Source organism: Rhinopithecus bieti, unplaced genomic scaffold (assembly GCF_001698545.2).
Source record: "Rhinopithecus bieti isolate Rb0 unplaced genomic scaffold, ASM169854v2 scaffold_51762, whole genome shotgun sequence".
Classification (NCBI taxonomy): Eukaryota; Metazoa; Chordata; class Mammalia; order Primates; family Cercopithecidae; genus Rhinopithecus; species Rhinopithecus bieti.
The window spans coordinates 92,033-112,779 of NW_016820175.1; the positions used below are offsets into that span (position 1 = coordinate 92,033).

The following is a 20,747-nucleotide window of genomic DNA, read 5'->3' on the forward strand; positions in this document are numbered from 1 at the left end:
GAAAAATGAGCCACTTTTTCTTGCAGTTTAAGAAGAAAACAGCCAGCCATTCCCTCCTTGTAATCAATGCCCCTGCGTATTTGAAGACAGTAGTTAGGTCGTTCTTGAGCTTTATAATCTCCAAACAAAACAACTGTGGCCCCTGTAACCTTTCCTTGGCAAATTGTAAAGTTAATATGCAGAGGAAAAGCAAAACAAAACCATCTGATGGTGAAGACCTCCTATCTCTAACCAAGGGTTTGTTTTGAAAATGCGGTCTGCATTCTGGTCTTCAATTACATGTAAATTCAGTAGCTTCAAGTGTCTGAGCCAGTGGGAGACCAAGTGCTGCTCATCAGGTCCCTTGGATGTACTCATGCTGCAAGGTGGTCCTGTGCAGGCACAGCCTGCAGAGCCTAGGATTTCTTCTCTTCGGATTCATTTTGGGGCAGGAAAAGGGGCATCCATGAGTGACCCAGGAACACAGTCAGCTGACCTTCCTGCCCAGGTCCTCTGAGGGTAGGATAGGCCCCAAGAGCCTCCAGAGAGCTAGCAGCCTGCTGGGAAGGATGCCCTCGGCCTCCACAGAAGCCAGCAAGAGTGCCTTCCAGATGTCCCTGGAGGAGGCTGGCAGCCTCACCCTGCAGCCAGTGTCTTCCAGGGGAGGCTTCCTGATGCTGCTAACTCAGAGACAGCTGCCCTGCTGAGCATCTGCCCTCAGTGGGGGTGTTCTGATCACATCAAGTTTCTTCCCATGGTTCTTTCCAAGCTACTTTCCCACATTTGTAGTGTGTTATCTTGGTGATACAGATAAGAGGCAAGGAAATACTGGGTAGAAGAGGGCAGTTCTCTGGCAAAGGCCCCACCCTCAAGTCTGGAAACCTGCAGCCCTAAATGGGAACAGGCATTTGTACTTTCATGCCCAAATGTTGCCTTTCCCAAGAACACTCTGGCTCACCACACCCCTATCCTGTGCCCATATAAGCCCCAAGCTCCATTAGTAGTAGTAGAGGTACAGGAGAGCAGAAGAGTGGCAGAGCAGCAGAGCAGCAGAGTGGAGTGGCAGAGAAGGAGAGAAGAGAAGGAGCATCTGAATGTTGAAGGGGGTTCAGCTGGGGACAGTCAGAGAGGAGATTGGCTGCAGGACGGCTGAACTCCAGGGGAAGATCATCTTCCCACTCAATCCCCTTTCCAGCTCCCCATTTATCCCACTGAGAGCCACCTCCATTACTCAATAAAATCCCTGCATTCACCACCCTATAAGTCTGAACTACCTAATTCTTCCTAGCTGCCAGACAAGGACCCAGGTACCAAGAAGGCAGGGTGTAAAAGACTGTTACCCTGACTCTCCACTGAGCTGGCTTAACACTTGCTATCCATGGACAGCAACTGCTAAAAGACCTTTAATTTTAACATACTCCTAGACACTACCATGGGGCTGGAGCCCAAAAGCACTCACCCCAGCTCCTGCACCTACCCATCTGCATGCTCCCGTTCCCACAAGGGGTTTGAGCAGCTGAACAAACAAGCCACACCCCATCACAAGTCCTGCAAGGGGTTCAAGGAACTCTCTTGTTTCATTGTGAGACCCAATGCGTTAGTCTGTTTGTGTTGCTAAGAATTCCTGAGTCTGGATATTCATAAAGAAAAGAGGTTTATTTGGCTCATGGTACTGAAGGCTGTATAAGAAGCACGGCACCAGCATCTGCTTCTGGTAAGGACTCAGGAAGATTTTACTCATGGCCAAAGGGGAGCAGGCACATCACATGTGAGAGAGGGAGTGGGAGAGAGAAGGATGGAGGTACCAGATTAAAAATCCAATTTTGCAGGAACAAGTAGAACAAGACTTAGTACTGTGGGGAGGGCACCTAGCCCTTCATGAGGGATCCTCCCCCCTGACCTAAACACCTCACACCAGGGCCCACCTGCAATGCTGGGGATCCCATTTCAATATGAGATTTGGAGGGAATGAACATCCAAACTGTATAAACCAAGGTTAGTGTGTTTCTCTGTCCTCCAGTTTTGCCTGCCATGAGCAGCTTTCCTGTGAGCCAGCTGTCCTTTTTGTCTCCAGGTTCACTTTCTTTTTTCAAAGCCCAGTGTTCAGATATTAGACTGAGCTTCAGGATTGGGGATTCATAGGACAAGCTCATATACATGCTTAAGCAAAGGCAGTAAATTTTTTAAAATAAAAAGCTATTTAGACAGTACCAGTCGTTCTGTGTGCCACCCTAGCTATACCCCAGGGTGGATGCGGAGTAGAGGGTAGAGGAGTGTGCATCCCTCGCTCTATCTGTGCCTGTCCTTCCTACAAGCTGCTCAGGCAGGAATACCTGGATTTGCCCCAGTGGGACTCACCTTTGAAGAGACATAGTTTAGGCCAAAATAACTGCTAAGTACAAGTCTTCAACTGGTGCCCAACCAAAGGGAAAGCAACCTTTTCCAATAATGAAGAATAAATTGGTTGTGTCTGCTTTTTAATAGCAAAGGAGTGAATCTCCAACATGGTGCCTCCATTAAGGTGTTCAATAATTTCAACTACATGACAAATGTGCTTTGGGAATGTGAAAGGAAAATACATCTTGAGACCTCAAAATCATTTAGCTAAAGGGACAAGTCAAGCTTGGAACTGCTTAGGGCAAACCTACCTCCCATTCTATTCAAAGTCATCCCTCTAAGGCTCACCTGAGACAAATGCATAGCTAATTGCTTCCTCTGTCCTATTGTTTATGTAAAAATGCAGATTCACTGAGCCAGACTAAATTGTACATTCAATGGAAGGTTGATCGAGGACTCAAAATAATGAAACCTTTTGCCTCTTATCTACTTCTTTTTTTTTGGAGACGGAGTCTCACTGTGTCGCCCAGGCTGGAGTGCAGTCCCGGATCTCAGCTCACTGCAAGCTCTGCCTCCTAGGTTTACGCCATTCTTCTGTCTCAGCCTCTGAGTAGCTGGGATTACAGGCACCCGTCACCTCGCCCAGCTAGTTTTTTGTATTTTTTAGTAGAGACGGGGTTTCACCATGTTAGCCAGGATGGTCTCGATCTCCTGACCTCATGATGTGCCCGTCTCGGCCTCCCAAAGTGCTGGGATTACAGGCTTGAGCCACCGCGCCCGGCCTCTTATCTACTTCTAACCTGGAAGCCCCAACTTTGAGTTGTCCCACCTCACCAGACCAAACCAATGTACATGTTACATATATTGATTGATGTCTCGTGTCTCCCTAAAATGTATAAAAGCAAGCTGTACCCTGACAACCTTGGGCGCATGTCATCAGGACCTCCTGAGTCTGTGTCACAGGAGCATCCTTAACTTTGGCAAAGTAAACTTCCTAAATTGACTGAGCCGTGCCTCAGATATTTAGGGTTCACAGGAATGATTTCAGACACCCCAGGGAGAGGTGCCTCTACTGCGTGGCTCCTAGCCTGGTCTCAGACTAGACCGTAAGCTCCCTCATTTTTGTATCCCCAGTGCCTGGCACTTGAGGACCCATGATATGCATTTTTGGCTTTGTTGAATTGTTTAATGAACTCATTAGTGATGCAAAGTTCTAACTGCATATTTACAGATATTTATGTGTGCACCACATTATGAGTGGTGAGAAGTAGGAATTCAAAGAGACAAAATCATACTTTCCCTCCCCAAAATGCTTATAAAGCCATGAAGAAGACAAGACATAGATACATCAAATATAAATAAAATACAAAAGGATATACCCTGACATGCCAAATATGTGTTCACATAACCAAAGTTCCTCTTGCCAAATTCCTGTTGTCTAAAGCAGTTTTTCCTAAAACATATTCTTCAGAATACCCGTTTCTCAGGGTGCCAATGTGATGAAAAGCTTTGGTGGTCAGATGAGTTCAGGGCTGGGTTAGGCTGATTTCTTTACCAGAGGGTTTCTTGAAGACTTAAAGAAATTTGTATTGAGATATAAATTGTATAGCTAAAGTTCACCCACTTTAAGTAAACAACTCATGGCTTTTAGTATAGAGTTGTGCAACCATCCCCACAATGTCACTGCAGAACATTTCCATCACCACCGAAAACACCTCATGCTGTTTGCAGTCATTTCCCATCCCTTTCCTTCCTAGCCCCTGACAACCACTAATTTACCTTCTGCCTCTATAGATTTGCCTATTCTGGACATTTCACATAGATGGAATCATTTACTGTGTGACCTTTTGTGACCGGCTTCTTTCATTTAACTTAATGTTTTCAAGGTTCATCCACATTGTTGCATGTGTGCACTGATGGACATTTGGGTTGTTTCCACTTTTTGGCTATCATAAATAACATTCTTATAAACATTCATGAACAAGTTTTATTTGACCTATGTTTTCAGTTCTCTTGGGTCTATACAGAGGATTGAATTCCTGGGTCATACTGTGAATCNTCCCTGAAGACTTTTAATAGTCTGGTCGCACCCTGTGCAGGAATCAGTCCCAGTCAGGACACAGCATGGACATGAGGGTCCCCACTCAGCTCCTGGGGCTCCTGCTGCTCTGGCTCCCACGTAAGGAAGGAGAACACTAGGAATTTACTCAGCCAGTGTGCTCTGTACAGCCTGGCTCTTCAGGGAAATTCTCATATAATATGGTTAAAAGTGTAAATATTTGTTTTGTGTTTCCAATCTGAGATGACAGATGTGACATCCAGATGACCCAGCCTCCATCCTCCCTCTCTGCCTCTGTAGGAGACAGAGTCACCATCACTTGCTAGGCTAGTCAAAGCATTAGCAACTATTTAAATTGGTATCCGCAGAAAACACGGAAAGCACCTAAGTTCTTGACCTATAGGGCATCCAGTTTGCAGAGAAGGGTGCCATTTCAGTTCAGTGGCAGCGGATATGGAAGAGATTTCACTCTTACCATCAGCAGCCTGCAGCCTGAAGATTTTGCAACATATTACTGTCAACAAGAGAACATTTTCCCTCTCCCAGTGTGACAAGTCATAACATCAAACACTAGAATAGCAGATGAGTGAGGCTGGGCTGCCCCAGGTGCTCCTCCTGGTACCTCAATCTGCTGAGTTGTTTTCCAGATGCAGCCAGATTTTGAAGGTCATCTGGAAATTTTGGTAGATTGTGATGAGTTGGCTCCTTTGCAACCACTCTCTTTCCTCCTCATCCCCAGAAGCAAAGACATGAAATGCCAGTCCTGATTTAATAAAGAGATTTAACCACCTGAGCAGTCTATTATGGGATAATTTGAGTTCTTAGAGCAAAAGAGAAGCCACTCTAGCTCTTCCAAGCATAAATTGTTTTATTTACAGAATTAGTGTCTAAACTGCAGCTTTTCAAAGCCAGGTTGATGTTAGTCAGGGAAGCAGATACTAGAGATGGGATTCTCTGGCGATCCTCCAGAAACCAGGTTGCACCCTCCCCTGCAGGTGTGAGCTGCCTAATCACGTGGTCCTTGGATCTGTCTGAGAAGGCCAGAATGTGGGTGCTGATGCTCTCAGCCTCCTGCAGCATCTCTCTAGGTGATTCTCTAGTTCTCAACTAAGTCCACTTGTCTGTCTGCAGGTGTCAGTGAGCTTTGAATCATTCTCTTCCGACTTCCAAATCTCATGGAAGGATCCCACCGTGAACAACTCTACAGGAAACTATAGAGGAAAAGTTGTTCTGAAGAATGTGTTTTCAGAAGTGGTGGTGATAATGAGGAACTGACAGCTGAAAGCCCAACATGGTCAGTATTTTCACAACATAGTGAAAATTTAGCCAGTTATGGATGGCCTCAAAATACATTTGAATGTACTTGCACTTGTTACATAGCAAGATAACCTACATCATAGACACAGCTTAAAATCAGGAAATTGTATGACATATATAACAATCATTTTATAAACAAATGGTACACCTTTCTTGATAAAAAACCGAAACAAAAGAAAACCTGAACATTCGTATAACATTTTTTAAAATTATGAAAACTGTTTGCTACTCAACATGTATCCAGAATCCAGCAGGATCATTAGTGCACTGAGAGCATGCTACCCATGCTAAATAGCAGAATGGCCTTCAGTTCACTGAATGAGAACCTTCATTTAGCCGTGGTAGTTGGTAATAGGTGATCTATAAAAGGTTTAAGAAACTATGTTCTATGTGATATTTATTTTGGCTAAAGAGATATCGTGGTGGTGGGCTCCTGTAACCCCAGCTACTTGGGAGGCTGAGGCAGGAGAATCGCTTGAACCCAGGAGACAGAGTTTACAGTGATCTGAGATCACACCACTGCCCTCCATCCTAGGCGACAAGAGCAAAACTCTGTGTACTATTATGGCAATGAGGCTATTTAAAAAAATTTCAGTAGAAAGCTACATGTTGCAACCATACCCAGCTTTATTTTCTAATCAATGCAACATGACATTTGAAAACAATTGGAAGATTATAAATGTGGAGAAACATAATTATCTGTCCATGGAGTAGTAAAATGCTTTGATGTTTAAAAGGAGTAAAAGTTTGTAGGAACCAGAGTAATTACCAAGGTGAAAGAATAACTTAAAATTTATTATCTGTATTCAAAATTATTAGACTTCATTCACTAGCTCAACTTGGTTTGGGGAGGTTGCCCACTCCTGCAGCCTCCATTAGAATGTGGTGCCTGGGTAGATACTGCCCTTTAACCTTGACCTCAGATGAATACAATCCATAGGTTAGAAACAAGCTCTGTTCCCTGCAGCCAAGCCACCCAGCTGAGCTCTGCCTTGAAGAGTCGTATTAATATTAAAATGAGCATCCACAAACACGATAAAACTTGATGTAATATACTGACTTTTAAGTAAGTGGTTACCAATCATCATTGTGCAAAAAAAGTGACCAATGTGATATTTACACATTCACCCATATTAGATGTATTTTATTATAATTAAAGGCAAAAGTATAAATATTTAGTAATCTATTTATAAAGCTACCAAGGAGAAATTTAAAATAAATTTTAAAATAATATTTAGATAAAAGTGTAAAATTTACCTTATTTATGGAAACTCCACATATATATATATATATATAAACATTAATGTAGGTGCATATACATATTTATTTGATAAATAGTTGGGTGCAAGTAGTTTCAGTCATTTACATATATATAAGAAACATATGCATACTTACAAAATATTTTAATAAATTCAGTCTCTTAAGATAATTCTAGTTATTCCTCATCAAAATAGTTGATTTCTAGAACAAGATATAGTACCTGCTCTGGCTATAGGAATTTCCTTTGCAATTCCTTGAAATTTGATGTATTTCTAAAACACTCACCAAATTTGTGTGTCACCTTAAAATATTTTTCTAACTTACTGGAGGTGCCAAAGAGTATGAATGGAGATGATTTTCCCTCATGCTCAAAATTACATCATTGTCTACTAGGTAAGTAAGTCTTCATTCTTTTTTTGTCTACAATGATCCTATGCTGGACAGAGTTCTATCAGTGGATGCTGGACTGATGTCACATCATTCCCACAGTCAAGGATGGCCTGGAGAGTAAAAATCGTAACTGTGAGCAAACTGCAAGTGTTACATCCTTGTTCATTTTGCAAAGAGAGATCAGCCATTCAATGACATTGCCTATGGGTTTGAACAAATCATCAGATCCCAGGAAAAACAGAACAGAGGATTAGAGACAAAGTCATTGTGGAAGAGCTATGAGTGGACCTTTCAAAATGGGCTAATAGTTGCCTAATCTCCGGGGTAGAGAGCAAGTCAATCATGTAACTTGCTCAGAAAGAACTTTTAGGGGTTGTGAAAATACTTTATATCTTGACTTTGGAGGTGGTTAGAAAGATTATTTATTTGCAAAATGCATAAAACTGTACATTTAAAAATCAATGCTATTTATTTTAACTATTATTAGCCTCAATAAAGATAGTTAACAATGTATATACTCGGTGAGCTCAAGGTGCAACTGAGTAATGCTATCCTCACATCTTCTATTCTTGCAGTGGGCGGCAACTGTATGAGCAAGAAGGTCTGGGCGATTACCTCAGATCTGACAGTAAAGAGCTCTGTCTCTCTGGCAAGAGTCAAATTTTCTTTTTACTTTGATTTTGTCTTCTATTGGATGAGAATTTAAATAATTCTCACAGGTTAGATCAAAGTAGCAGGTTTTCTAATGTACATTTATTATTTATTTAAGCTAAAATTCCAAGCAAGAGACAAACTTATTTCAAAAGTGAAGAAAAGTTTTCACTTGTGAATTGCCACTACTCTTCAGCTTGGGAAACAGCAAATCCTTGTCTCCAAATTATATTTAAAAAAAGGAAAATAAAACATTTAAATAAAACAATATAAATTTTTTTTCTAAAATTAGTTAACAAAGCCTGTCCTACCTTTCATTTTATGACTGTCACTCAGAAATTGCAATTATTAAAATTTGCCTGAGTTTTAAGCATAAGAGCTATAATGTATATTGCTACATCTGCTTTTTAATATATAGATATATACAGAAATTATATTTTATAGGCATATATAATTTAATATATGACTACATACATATATAGCTATATACAGATATGCATTTACATATACATATATGTACATTAACACATATATATGTATATTTACATATATACAGATATAGATGTATTTAGATATCTATAAACACCTATATAGATATATACAGATATATATAGATAGATATTTCAAATACATATATACAGGAACTACACATATATGTGCTTTTATGCTTTTACGTCTGTGTTTATGTCAGATGCAGGAATTAATTTTCTGTTTTTAATGCTTTTATTCGTTTTGGAAATGAAGTTTATTGTGACCACATATAATAATTCTAGAAGCATTTCATTCTTTTTAATTATCTTTAAGTTTGTGTAATTTTCACAAGGTTTGTTCCAGTCACCAGTAAACCAAATATAAGATTGAAATTTTCCTTATAGAAAAGTTTCCATTATAGATTTCTTTTTAGTTTAGTCAAAATAGTTGCCATAATTTTTTTTCATTCTATTCTACTTTTATGTGTTTGCTATCCTGGGATCTGTAATAATTTCCCCCTTTTAAATGACGGATTGTGTATTTTGCATCTTTTCTCTGTCTTTTATATCCACCTCTCCTGCTTCGTCAAGCAGCCATGGGGTTTAATTCCTTCTGGTTAATTTTTCTGAACTTTTGTGCTCTGCTTCTCTTTTAAACATAAGTTCCAATTCTAAACCATACCTTTGTAAGTGCATAAAACTGAAGGCTTTAAAGAGCACCCAAGTCATCTCTTGAACAATTTGCTGCTTTGAAATTTCTTTGGCCAGATACCTTAAATTATGTCTCTCAAGTTCAAAGTTCCACAGATATTTAGGGCAGGGGCAAAATGCTGCCAGTCTCTTTGCTAAAGCATGCAAGACTCATGTTTATTCAAGTTCCCAATACTTTTCTCATCTCCATCTGAGACCACCTTATCCTGGACTTCATCGTCCATATCACTATCAGCATTTTTATCAGAGCCATTCAACAAGTCTCTGGGAAGTTCCAAACTTTGCCATATCTGCCTGTCTTCTGAGTCCTGCAAACTGTTCCAACCTCTGCCCATTACCCAGTTCAAAAGTCGCTTCCACATTCTCAGGTATTTTATAGCAATCCCCCACTACCTTGGTACCAATTTACTGTATTAGTTCATTCTCACGCTGCTATGAAGAAATACCTGACAGAGAGTAATTTATACAGAAAAGAGGTTTAATAGATTCACAGTATGACCCAGGAATTCAATCCTCTGTATAGACCCAAGAGAACTGAAAACATAGGTCAAATAAAACTTGTTCATGAATGTTTATAAGAATGTTATTTATGATAGCCAAAAAGTGGAAACAACCCAAATGTCCATCAGTGCACACATGCAACAATGTGGATGAACCTTGAAAACATTAAGTTAAATGAAAGAAGCCAGTCGCAAAAGGTCACACAGTAAATGATTCCATCTATGTGAAATGTCCAGAATAGGCAAATCTATAGAGGCAGAAGGTAAATTAGTGGTTGTCAGGGGCTAGGAAGGAAAGGGATGGGAAATGACTGCAAACAGCATGAGGTGTTTTCGGTGGTGATGGAAATGTTCTGCAGTGACATTGTGGGGATGGTTCCACAACTCTATACTAAAAGCCATGAGTTGTTTACTTAAAGTGGGTGAACTTTAGCTATACAATTTATATCTCAATACAAATTTCTTTAAGTCTTCAAGAAACCCTCTGGTAAAGAAATCAGCCTAACCCAGCCCTGAACTCATCTGACCACCAAAGCTTTTCATCACATTGGCACCCTGAGAAATGGGTATTCTGAAGAATATGTTTTAGGAAAAACTGCTTTAGACAACAGGAATTTGGCAAGAGGAACTTTGGTTATGTGAACACATATTTGGCATGTCAGGGTATATCCTTTTGTATTTTATTTATATTTGATGTATCTATGTCTTCTTCATGGCTTTATAAGCATTTTGGGGAGGGAAAGTATGATTTTGTCTCTTTGAATTCCTACTTCTCACCACTCATAATGTGGTGCACACATAAATATCTGTAAATATGCAGTTAGAACTTTGCATCACTAATGAGTTCATTAAACAATTCAACAAAGCCAAAAATGCATATCATGGGTCCTCAAGTGCCAGGCACTGGGGATACAAAAATGAGGGAGCTTACGGTCTAGTCTGAGACCAGGCTAGGAGCCACGCAGTAGAGGCACCTCTCCCTGGGGTGTCTGAAATCATTCCTGTGAACCCTAAATATCTGAGGCACGGCTCAGTCAATTTAGGAAGTTTACTTTGCCAAAGTTAAGGATGCTCCTGTGACACAGACTCAGGAGGTCCTGATGACATGCGCCCAAGGTTGTCAGGGTACAGCTTGCTTTTATACATTTTAGGGAGACACGAGACATCAATCAATATATGTAACATGTACATTGGTTTGGTCTGGTGAGGTGGGACAACTCAAAGTTGGGGCTTCCAGGTTAGAAGTAGATAAGAGGCCGGGCGCGGTGGCTCAAGCCTGTAATCCCAGCACTTTGGGAGGCCGAGACGGGCACATCATGAGGTCAGGAGATCGAGACCATCCTGGCTAACATGGTGAAACCCCGTCTCTACTAAAAAATACAAAAAACTAGCTGGGCGAGGTGACGGGTGCCTGTAATCCCAGCTACTCAGAGGCTGAGACAGAAGAATGGCGTAAACCTAGGAGGCAGAGCTTGCAGTGAGCTGAGATCCGGGACTGCACTCCAGCCTGGGCGACACAGTGAGACTCCGTCTCCAAAAAAAAAGAAGTAGATAAGAGGCAAAAGGTTTCATTATTTTGAGTCCTCGATCAACCTTCCATTGAATGTACAATTTAGTCTGGCTCAGTGAATCTGCATTTTTACATAAACAATAGGACAGAGGAAGCAATTAGCTATGCATTTGTCTCAGGTGAGCCTTAGAGGGATGACTTTGAATAGAATGGGAGGTAGGTTTGCCCTAAGCAGTTCCAAGCTTGACTTGTCCCTTTAGCTAAATGATTTTGAGGTCTCAAGATGTATTTTCCTTTCGCATTCCCAAAGCACATTTGTCATGTAGTTGAAATTATTGAACACCTTAATGGAGGCACCATGTTGGAGATTCACTCCTTTGCTATTAAAAGCAGACACAACCAATTTATTCTTCATTATTGGAAAAGGTTGCTTTCCCTTTGGTTGGGCACCAGTTGAAGACTTGTACTTAGCAGTTATTTTGGCCTAAACTATGTCTCTTCAAAGGTGAGTCCCACTGGGGCAAATCCAGGTATTCCTGCCTGAGCAGCTTGTAGGAAGGACAGGCACAGATAGAGCGAGGGATGCACACTCCTCTACCCTCTACTCCGCATCCACCCTGGGGTATAGCTAGGGTGGCACACAGAACGACTGGTACTGTCTAAATAGCTTTTTATTTTAAAAAATTTACTGCCTTTGCTTAAGCATGTATATGAGCTTGTCCTATGAATCCCCAATCCTGAAGCTCAGTCTAATATCTGAACACTGGGCTTTGAAAAAAGAAAGTGAACCTGGAGACAAAAAGGACAGCTGGCTCACAGGAAAGCTGCTCATGGCAGGCAAAACTGGAGGACAGAGAAACACACTAACCTTGGTTTATACAGTTTGGATGTTCATTCCCTCCAAATCTCATATTGAAATGGGATCCCCAGCATTGCAGGTGGGCCCTGGTGTGAGGTGTTTAGGTCAGGGGGGAGGATCCCTCATGAAGGGCTAGGTGCCCTCCCCACAGTACTAAGTCTTGTTCTACTTGTTCCTGCAAAATTGGATTTTTAATCTGGTACCTCCATCCTTCTCTCTCCCACTCCCTCTCTCACATGTGATGTGCCTGCTCCCCTTTGGCCATGAGTAAAATCTTCCTGAGTCCTTACCAGAAGCAGATGCTGGTGCCGTGCTTCTTATACAGCCTTCAGTACCATGAGCCAAATAAACCTCTTTTCTTTATGAATATCCAGACTCAGGAATTCTTAGCAACACAAACAGACTAACGCATTGGGTCTCACAATGAAACAAGAGAGTTCCTTGAACCCCTTGCAGGACTTGTGATGGGGTGTGGCTTGTTTGTTCAGCTGCTCAAACCCCTTGTGGGAACGGGAGCATGCAGATGGGTAGGTGCAGGAGCTGGGGTGAGTGCTTTTGGGCTCCAGCCCCATGGTAGTGTCTAGGAGTATGTTAAAATTAAAGGTCTTTTAGCAGTTGCTGTCCATGGATAGCAAGTGTTAAGCCAGCTCAGTGGAGAGTCAGGGTAACAGTCTTTTACACCCTGCCTTCTTGGTACCTGGGTCCTTGTCTGGCAGCTAGGAAGAATTAGGTAGTTCAGACTTATAGGGTGGTGAATGCAGGGATTTTATTGAGTAATGGAGGTGGCTCTCAGTGGGATAAATGGGGAGCTGGAAAGGGGATTGAGTGGGAAGATGATCTTCCCCTGGAGTTCAGCCGTCCTGCAGCCAATCTCCTCTCTGACTGTCCCCAGCTGAACCCCCTTCAACATTCAGATGCTCCTTCTCTTCTCTCCTTCTCTGCCACTCCACTCTGCTGCTCTGCTGCTCTGCCACTCTTCTGCTCTCCTGTACCTCTACTACTACTAATGGAGCTTGGGGCTTATATGGGCACCAGGATAGGGTGGGCCTGGAGCCAGATGTTCTTGGGAAAGGCAACCCATTCTGGGCATGAAAGAGTACAAATGCCTGTTCACCATTTATGTGTGCTTTGTCAGCGTTTCCAGACTCTGGAGGGTGGGGCCTTTGCCAGAGAACTGCGCCTCTTCTCCCCAGTATTTCCTCTGCCTCTTATCTGTTACACCAAGATTAACACACTACCAAATGGTGGGAAGAGTAGCTTGGAAAGAACCATGGGAAGAAACTTGATGTGATCAGAACACCCCCACTGAGGGCAGATGCTCAGCAGGGCAGGCTGTCTCTGAGTGTAGCCAGCCATCAGGTAAGCTCCCTGGAAGACACTGGCTGCAGGGTGAGGCTGCCAGCCCTCCTCCAGCGGACATCTGGAAGCAACTCCTGCTGGGGCTTCTGTGGAGCCGGGGCATCTCTTTATTTTTATTCCTTCCCAGTTCAGGTGGCTGCTAGCTTCTCTGGAGGCTCTTGGGGCCTATCCTACCCTCAGAGGACCCTGGGCAGGAAGGTCGCTAGACCTGTGTTCCTGGTACTCATGGATGGCCCCTTTTCCCTGCCCCAAAAATGCAATCCGAGAGAGAAGAAAGTCCTAGGCTCTTGCAGGCTGTGCCTGCACAGGACCGAGCGCTGCAGCATGCAGTACCACGTCCAAGGGACCTGGATGAGCAGCCACTGTGTGTCTCCCACTGGCTCAAGACACTTGAAGCTAACTGAATTTACATGTAATTGAAGACCGAGAATGCAGACGCATTTTCAAAACACAAACCCTGTGGTTAGAGATAGGGGTCTTCACCATCAGATGGTTTTGTTTTGCTTTTCCTCTGCATATTAACTTTACAATTTGCCAAGGAAAGGTTACAGGGGCCACAGTTGTTTTGTTTGGAGATTATAAAGCTCAAGAACGACCTAACTACTGTCTTCAAATACGCAGGGGCATTGATTACAAGGAGGGAATGGCTGGCTGTTTTCTTCTTAAACTGCAAGAAAAAGTGGCTCATTTTTCTAAAGACCTGCACTCACGGCCCTCCACACTCAGCTCTTCCCCAGAGCACTTTGCACATAGGAAACATTTCTTGCCGTAAAACCCAGGCCTGCCTTTGAGAAGGAAGCTTAGGTCTTGACCATGGTTGAGGAAGGAGGCCCCAGTATCTATTTTGGAGAAGTCTAGTAGGTTCTGCCTGGTGACTGGCAGCCAGGACACTGACTTTATGGCAGAGGTGTAATTATTTAAAAAAATTAAGGATCCTCAGTGAGGGAGGCCTTATTCATGTCAGGGCCCTTTGTGTGGCTGATAGGTGGGGCGTCAAAGCTCTGGCACAGATGTGGCTGAGCTGAACTCCTCTGAATAATAGAGGTTGAGAACATGGAAGCCTATAGCTATGAGAAAGTCAGGAGGAGATGGGAGAAGCTTTTACCCATCCAGAAGGAGGGGCAACTGAAGGAAGGAGGAAGGAGGGAAGAGGGTGGTCCAGTGCAGGCACAGAAGGTTCCAAACAGGCTGTGCCTGCACAGGACCACCTTCTTCCCTCCTTCTTTCAGCTGCCCCTCCTTCTGGAGAGGTAAAAGCACTTCCGTGTTTTCAGTGGCATGGAGGGAACCCAAAAAGAGCAAACATTGACATCACGACCACTGCCCACAGCAGTGAGACCATGGGCATGGTTTCTTTTAAAAGGGTCATATCCTGCACCAGCACTTCCTTGACTCTCTCTGTCCTAAAGCCTCTAGAGAGTCCTTAAATTTGTGGTCCTTGAAGCTATTGTAAAGACAAGATTTTTTTTTTTCTCCCCAAGTCCTACCCATCCTGACTGTTCAAGTTTGTGGTGTCTCTGACAATCTCTGCTCCTGTTCTTTGAGACCGTCCCCCTCAATCTCCACTCTCCAATGTGACACCTGTAAAGTCTCCCAGGGATCTGGGGCTGCATTCCAGGTCCTTTGCTCTGAGCTCTCTGAGGCCTCAGACTGTCGTAGTAAATCAAATGGCAGGGATCTTCTCCAATATCATCCTTCTTCCATCTGCTTTCCTATGAGGACTGCAATTCAATGTGTTTGTAGAGGACTCTCTGCCTGCAGGGTCTCAAGGGAATTTCCAATTTGATGCAGGGAAAGAAGGGAGAGGGAGACTAAAATTTGGTTGATGGCCACCATGTGCCAGGTGCTCCCAACACAGTCTCAAACTCATGACATCTCCCAGCCAATGGATTCACCCCCTTAACCAGTTCCACCTGGAACTCCATCTCCCAGACAAGCAAAGGCCATGTTGGGGGGCTTTGGACTCAGCTGCCTGCCGTTCCATCTCAGATGCTATCATGGGAAAGTTGTTTAACCTCTTTGAGCCTCAGTTCCCTCATATGTAAAATGGACCTACAAGTTTCTCACATAGGGTTGCCCTGGGGCCAGGATTGCCAGATAAAATATAGGATGCCTGTATGGGACATACTTATACTAAATAGGTTCCCCAAATTGTTATAGCTCTAAAATATTATGGCTTCAAATCAGATGTCTGACCCTTATATGACAGAGCAAAAACCACAAACACAAAGAAGTAATAGGGTCAAAAGAAAAGAGCGTGCACCTGGAGAGCAGACATCCAGGAACACCACCTCTGCTCTGTGCAAGCCAGGCTGCCACTCTGATAATTAAATGATTCTGTGCCTCGCTGACTCCTCTGTGCCATAGGGACCTAAAGGAAGGCCCTACTCCCTCACATGGCACAACTAAGTACTTTGAAAACATTTAAAGCATGAAAGCTGTATGTTTTACGCTCTATCCAGGATGGGCCAGGAGCAGTGGCTCACACCTGTAATCCCAGCAGTTTGGGAGGCTGAGACAGGCAGATCACTTGAGGTCAGGAGTTCAAGACCAGCCTGGCCAATATGGCAAAATCCTGTTTCTACTAAAAATACAAAAATTAGTTGGGTGTGGTGGCAGGCTCCTATAATTCCAGCTCCTTGGGAGGTTGAGGCAAGATAATTGCTCGAACTTGGAAGGCAGAGGTCACAGTGAGTTGAGATCGCACCACTGCACTCCAGCCTGGGTGACAGAGAAAGACTCCATCTCAAAAGAAATAAATACATAAATACCCAGGATGTGTGTAGTGATACGCCAGTAAGTTCATAGAGTGTCATTTTTCATCCCTCCCTCCTGCACCGAAAAGCAAACTCATCCATCTAAGAGCACTCAAGACTGAAAAAAACCTTTACAGAAAAATCTAGCCTGTTCCTTCTAATCAGCAGTACTGCACTGAAACCATCACGGATATTGGCATCTTGTTCTCTTTCTGAAGACCTCCGGGGAGGCAGATTCTACAAACAGCCTTGGCAGCTGATGTGCTAGCACAATGTAGGATAAACTTATACAGTCAGAGCCAAGGAGGGCCTCCAGAATGCAGTCCAGCATGGTGTGTGCTCATGGAGCCCTGACATATGGCTAAGGAGCATTGTGAAAACTCAAGACATCCCTCTCATCACTCCTTTTCCTTTTAATTGCAATTGACCCTTCAGAAATCAAGTAAATTAAGGGGGAGGGAAAAGAAGAATTTATGCCAGTAAGACAGATTCTGAAGAATGCAAAACAAAACAATACCAAACACACAGAAATAGAACACTTTAGGCAGAAAGAAGGGGATGAAGAGATAGAGGGAAACATTTTTCCTCCCAGTACATAGTAGGTCCTCAATAAACATTTGTTAAATGAATGCATTCCTAGAAAGGACAGTCTCCTTATCCATATTAATGAGAAATGTTTTCTTGATACACTATTTGGAAGTGACCATACTACAGCTGATTTAATGGTAAAGCCATCAAGTCAGCATTTCATCCTTCTACCTGGGTACTGGCTCCAAGAATTTGTTCTCTATCAACACAGCAAGACTCTTGACTTAGAGTGCCTCATATACACAGCAGGAATAAAAGGAGAGGAGAAATAGAGAATGAAACTCAGTCTAACCTTCCTTATCTAGCCCTTTTCTAATTCATCCAGGTACCTTTTCCAATTCTTCACAAAGACACCATGTAAGTTTTCAGAAGATTTAGCTGGGTCACACCTCTAGGTTTCCAGGATTTGAAGAGCTATGTCAATATAGAGACCAGTTTCTGGACCCTGAACAGCAAATCCAAAATCACTCTAAACTGGTGATTGTCAACCAGGATGGTTTTGCTCCTAGAGGACATTTGGCACCACCTAGAGACATATTTTTAAACTGTCACAATTAGCAGTTCTTATTGGCACTTAGTGGGTAGGGGCCAGGGATGCTGCTAAAGTGCCTGCAGGACAGTGGCCCACAACAAAGAATCATCTCAGTATCTCAGCAAAGAATCATGTCAATAATGCCACAATTGAGAAGCACTGTGCTAGATTCAAATCTCTTCTACAGTGTCTTCTCAGACCAAAGTCTTACCTGTGACAACTTATAGTAACCTATCTGCTTTGGTGTCCACACCTTAATTTACCAAGTCAACAGATCCACCAAATTCGGTACAACAGATGTACCAAATGCCTGTAGCTGTCTACCAGGCATGCAAGCAAGGAAAAAGCAACAACTTTCCTCCAAATAAAACCATAGAAGTTAGTTAGAAAAGAAAGTGCAAAACAGAGGGTATCTTCTCAAAGAAATAAAGCAAACAAAAAATCCAGAAGGTAGCCAAGCACAGAAATGCACATGGTGTTTCTGTCATTTCTGAGGAAATGAGTTAGAATATGGATGGCTCAGGTCTCCTGGGTTCAGTCTGAAGTCTTTTTTTTTTTTTTTTTTTTTCTTAAGGAAGCTAATGGACAAGAAATTGAGAAAGAATGGGTGGAGGCCATTTGGTTTAGTATGTTCTCTGGAACACTGTTGCGTTTCCCCCACGGAAAGACTTTACAAATGGTAGTTCAGTTACAGGTCAGCCCAGCAGAGCTTACTGAACCACAGTCCAGCTGAGGTGCCAAAACCACAGGAGTCTAGGGATACACAAGCCCTGAGCTTTCTTGGAAGAAGGACGAAGAGATTATCTGTTTCTTCTCTCCTCAGCTCTCTAAGTCCCCTACTCTACACCACCTCTCTCAGAGCTAAGAGTAATCCTAGAAAACCTTTAACAAGTTTTTTTGCTTTAATTTGTAAGTACATACAAATTAAAAATGTGCTCCTGAAAAAAAAAAATCCCACCTCAGACCCATATCTCCAGGCTCTTTTCAAAGAGACAAAGTCAGAGTTTATTACATTTCTTCCAGAAATACTCTCTGCACATACTCAAACGTATGCATGCATATATCACCTTTCAAATTACAGGCAGAAATGGAAGAATTCAGTCTGTTGTGCACTTTTTTTCAACTTATTTTAAGTTCAGAGGTACACGTGTGGAATGTCCAGGTTTGTTACATAGGTAAACGTGTGTCATGGTGGTTTGCTGTATAGATCAACCCATTACCTAGGTATGAAGCCCAGCATCTATTAGCTGTTCTTCCTGATGTTCTCCCTCCCCCGACTCCCATGACAGGCCCCAGTGTGTGTTGTTTCCCACCCATATGTCTTTGTGTTCTCATCGTTCAGCTCCCACTTATGAGAACATGAGGTATTTGGTTTTCTGTTCCTGAATTAGTTTGCTGAGGATAATGGGTTCCTGCTCCAATCACCTGCAAAGGTTATGATCTTGTTCCTTTTAATGGCTGCATAGTATTCCATGGAGTATATTTACCAAATTTTCTTTATCCAGTCTATTATTGATGGGCATTTGGGTTGATTCCATGTCCTTGCTATTAGGAATAGTGTTGCATGTGCATGTATCTTTATAATAGAGCAATTTATACTGCTTTGGGTATATATCCAGTAATGGAATTGCTGGGTCAAACGCTATTTCTGCTTCTAGATCTTTGAGGAATCATCACACTGTCTTCCACAATGGCTGAACTAATTTATACTCCCACCAGCACGTATAAAAGCATTCCATTTTCTCTGAAACCTCTCCAGCATGTGTTGTTTCTGGACTTTTTAATAATTGCCATTCTGACTGGCATGAGATAATATTTCATTGTGGTTTTTAATTTACATTTCTCAAATGATCAGAGATGTTGAGCTTTTCTTCATATGTTTTTGGCTGCACAAACGTCTTCTTCTGAGAAGTATCTGTTCATGTCCTTTGCCTATTTTTAATGTTTTTTTTCCTTGTAAATTTGTTAAGGTTCCTTGTAGACCCTGGATATTAGGTCTTCATCACATGGAAAGACTGGCATGTGAAGTCCAATGTACAGATGCCACTATCCAAGCACCTATTCTTACTGTCACCTTAAGATATTATAAAAGCATCAGCCATCTTGCCTTTGAGTTCTCATATTTTATATCACTCATACACATTAATAAATCTGCATGCCTTTCCTTCTATTAATCTGCCTTTTGTAGGTTGATTTTCAGCATCACTTCACAGGGTAAAGTGGAAGTTGGCTCTTGGCCCATGCAATATATCTATTCATAAATAGATATAGATATATTTAATTACATATATGTAAAACAACTATATTACATACAAAACAAACATAAATCACAAACACAAATACACCATGTAAATGCATTTATGCCAGGGGCCACTAGGCCCTCTTGCCACCTACTGACAGGGAAGGGAAACGAGAAAGCTACAGGAGTCTTTCTCTGCCATATCCACGTGACCCTACATTGATGGCAAACACTGACCCAGCACGTTTTAACCAGACCCAGCCCAGGTGCCACCACCCTCCAGTGCAAAAACTGCCCACATTCCTAGAATCTGGCAATCAGGATAGGCGCTCTCCTTTTGAAGACCTTCAGTAAGCACATGCATGGAGTTCTGTTTCAAGTGGGTAGAGGAGGCTTTCCCCAGAGACAAAGAAAGGTGAGGCCTGAGCCTTCAGGATGTGCTGGGGGGCAGGGTAAACATGGTTGAAGTAAGATGGCCAAATGCTGGAGGGAGAGTGAGGCTGGGGAGGCCTGCACTGAGGACCTTTCATAACTTTTCAGGAACCCGGAAGATGGCTTCAGACAATGAAACCACCTAGTCCTGAGTTCTGGCCTTTTCTGGCCTTTTCATCTGGATCTAGAGAACCCTACAGGGCAGGCCTAAAGAACATCTAAGTGTCAGGGAGATGTTTGGGGAGCTAAGTCTGTGAGGTTTCTTCCATCTGTATAAAACATATAAAAAACAGAGTTCTGGCCTTCTGCACTCCAAAATAGGTGGCAGGTGAGGAAAAACAAGTCAGAGTAAGTCTTTTTGACACTGCCACCCACGTGGATGGATAATGCCTGTCACCAAACTAAACCCTGGCTTGTGCGGTGATGTGGGGCTATTGTGGCAGATGTGAATGGTGCATGCACAAGCTGGGAAGCTGCAGAGAGCCTTGAGTCCCCAAGCTGGGCATCTGGCCTTGGTCAGAAGCACTGCTAGCTTCTCAGCTGGCCTCTGCATTCAAAGGCTAGGCTGAGGAGTGTGTGGCCCTACAAAAAGCCCTATGTTTTCTGCTGTTAAAATCTCATGGAATTAGAGACCAGATAGGACTTGAATGGAAGGCCACCCAATGTTACCTGGTTCCATAGGCTTTTGTCATCCCCATTCTCCCCAGTATAGCCAGCCAACTCTCTCTGCTGTATCTTAGAGCATCAGGAGGCTACTAATCAGTGCTGGAGTGGGACACAGAGAATACAACCAAATATT

General features: G+C 42.8%; 1 long non-coding RNA gene across 1 annotated transcript in view; it reads right to left on the reverse strand.

The window, feature by feature from the left end:
* Positions 1-5,278: 5,278 nt before the first annotated feature.
* LOC108520307 (uncharacterized) overlaps positions 5,279-20,747 on the reverse strand; it is a 35,421-nt gene continuing 19,952 nt past the window's right edge. The window contains exon 3 of the long non-coding RNA XR_001882877.1: positions 5,279-5,586. This is a non-coding gene — a long non-coding RNA (uncharacterized LOC108520307). The remainder of the gene's footprint in view (positions 5,587-20,747) is intronic.